The sequence below is a fragment of the Primulina tabacum genome, chromosome 11 (genome assembly GCF_025594145.1).
Source record: "Primulina tabacum isolate GXHZ01 chromosome 11, ASM2559414v2, whole genome shotgun sequence".
Taxonomy (NCBI): Eukaryota; Viridiplantae; Streptophyta; class Magnoliopsida; order Lamiales; family Gesneriaceae; genus Primulina; species Primulina tabacum.
This window is the reverse complement of record NC_134560.1, coordinates 15,114,605-15,117,482: the sequence shown is the minus strand read 5'-3', so window position 1 is coordinate 15,117,482 and position 2,878 is coordinate 15,114,605. Positions and strand designations below refer to the sequence as shown.

General features: G+C 42.4%; 1 non-coding gene across 1 annotated transcript; it reads right to left on the bottom strand.

The window, feature by feature from the left end:
* Positions 1–618: 618 nt before the first annotated feature.
* On the bottom strand, positions 619–724 carry LOC142519943 (small nucleolar RNA R71). The gene has a single exon (XR_012813828.1). It is a non-coding gene; the product is annotated as a small nucleolar RNA R71 (small nucleolar RNA).
* Positions 725–2,878: the final 2,154 nt, after the last annotated feature.

Sequence of the window (2,878 nt, the reverse complement as noted above, 5' to 3'; positions counted from 1 at the left end):
GTTGCCGGGGACTGTTAATTCACAATTTTATTTTTTAGTTAATTTCTTTAGCATTGTTTCATTTGATTAAGTTAACACTCCATATTCTATTACAGATATCTCTTCCAGTGCATGCCAAAGTCACTTGACGTGGAGTTTGAGCAGTTTGACCCAGAAATTGAAAGAACTTTCCGCAGGAGAAGACAGTAGCAGAGACTGAAGGAACTGATGGAGAGGCACGAGCACGAGCATGAGGAGGAAAACCATGATAATAGACATGTTGAGATGCCACGCCGCATACCGATGCTAGAGTATGCCCAGCCTTCCTTGGATGGTTCACGCCCCAGCATTGTGAGGAAATCAAACCAGCCATAATCCAGATGATTCAGAATACAGTCCAGTTTGGAGGATCTGCAGTAGATGATCCAAACACGCATATCGTAGATTTTCTTGAAATTTGCGATACTTTTAAATTTAATGGAGTTTCTGATGATGCTGTTAGGTTGCGTTTATTTCTTTTCTCCTTACGTGATAAAGCTAAAGCATGGTTGAATTGTTTGCCTGTAGGTTCGATCACCACATGGGAGGATATGGAAAAGGCGTTTCTCATCAAATACTTTCCTCCATCTAAGACCATGAAGCTGCGGGCAGACATCACCCCTTTTGCTCAGTTCGAGCAGGAATCTTTATATGAGGCATTGGAGAATTTCAAGGATCTATTACGAAGATGCCCTCATCACGAATTGCCACTTGGGTTAGTTGTTCAAACCTTTTACTATGGCTTGCTTACTCCTAATCGTACTATGATAGATGCTGCTGCGTGTGGAAACCTCTTGAGAAAAACTGCTGAGGAAGGATATGAGTTATTGGAGGAGATGGCTGCTAGCAGCTATCATCCTCAATCTGAAAGGAACAACCAGCGAAGGAGTGCAGGAGTTCCCCAGGTAACTGACCTTTCCGCTATTACTGCACAACTTGATGTCTTGAACAGGAAACTGGATGGTTTGAAAATGGGTGGTACGACTATGCGTCTGCAATAGATATTTTGTGAAAAATACGGAGGAGAACACTATGTTAAGGACTGTCAAGACAGTGGTCCTTCTTATGTGCCAGAAGGGGCACCTGTGAATCAAGTGGGAGTCCAAAACCGTCCAAGGAATGATCCGTACTCAAACACATACAATCCTGGATGGAGGCAACATCCCAACTTCTCATGGGGTGGTCAAAACAGTCAGAATCGACCACAAGGAGGACAAAAATATGGGAAACAACCTATGTACAGATCTGACCCTCCTAGAGAAGAAAAGTCCAACTTAGAGCATATGATGTCTAAGTTTATCTCGTCCACTGAAAACAGACTCCAAAATCAAGATGCGTCAATAAAGGGGCTAGAGAATCAATTGGACAGTTGGCAAAGATGATAGCCAAATACAGAGCCGGGCACCTTGCCAAGTAACACAGAGACCAATCCAAAAGAGCAAGTGAAGGCCATCGAGTTGAAGAGTGGAAAGATCTTAGAGGCTAGAGGAACAGAAAAAACTCAAGCACAAGATGAACAGACTGAGTCATCAAAAGGTAAGTCTTTCAACTCAACACCAGCACCCACTGCACAAACTAAAATTGTTATCCCTCCACCTTTTCCTGCAGCATTAAAAAAGGAAAAACTTGATGCACAATTCGGTAAGTTTCTTGAGGTATTCAAAAAATTGCATATCAATATTCTTTTTGCCGATGCTTTGATGCAAATGCCCAGTTATGCTAAATTTTTGAAAGACATATTAGCTAATAAGAGGAAGTTGGAGGACCACATGACGGTGAACTTAACTGAAAATTGCTCTGCTTTGGTGCAAAACAAAATCCCACCGAAACTAAAAGACCCAGGGAGTTTTTCTATTCCTTGTATGATTGGTGATGTTGTTTTCCACAAGGCTTTGTGTGATCTTGGTGCAAGTATTAATCTTATGCCCTTATTTGTATTTAGGAAGCTCGGATTAGGATAACCTAAGCCAACAAGGATGTCCTTGCAACTAGCAGACAGATATGTCAAATACTCGCAAAGGGTCATAGAGGACGTCTTGGTAAAGGTGGACAAATTCATATTTCCTGCAGATTTTGTGGTACTTGACATGGAGGAGGATGTGGAGATGCCTTTGATTTTGGGGAGACCATTCCTTGCAACTGGCAAGGCCCTAATTGATGTGCAAGAAGGGAAGTTGAGATTGAGAATGGGAGAAGAGGAGATCACTTTCAATGTTTTAATGCGCTCAAGCATACACTGCACTCTGATAGTTGTTATAGAATTGATGCTTTTGATGCTCTTGTGTCTAACTATGTGCAGGGTGATATTAGAGATCCTTCGGAAGCCACTCTCACTACTGAACTGAGAGAAGATGAATTGGACGAAGTGAAAGCCGAAATAGTGGCATACCTCAATGCCAACCAGCCATGGAAGAGGCCAATAAGGATGAGACTAGAGGATTTGGGAGATCGAAGAGATTCGATCCCTCAGAAGTCAAGCCTGGAGGATCCACCGACGCTTGAGCTCAAACCATTGCCTCCACACCTAAAGTACGTATACCTAGGTGAGAATAAAACTTTACCTGTCATTATTTCTGCTGCTTTGACATATGTAATGGAGGACAAACTGTTGGACGTTTTGAAAACGCACAAGAGTGCTTTTGCGTGGAAGGTGGCGGACATCAAAGGGATCAACCCATCAGTCTGCATGCACAAGATCTTGATGGAAGACAAATACTCGCATCTTGTGCAACCTCAGAGAAGATTGAATCCAAAGATGCAAGAGGTAGTAAAAGCAGAAACTATCAAACTCCTTGATGCAGGTATTATCTATCCTATATCTGATAGTGCATGGGTAAGTCCTGTTCAATGCGTGTCGAAA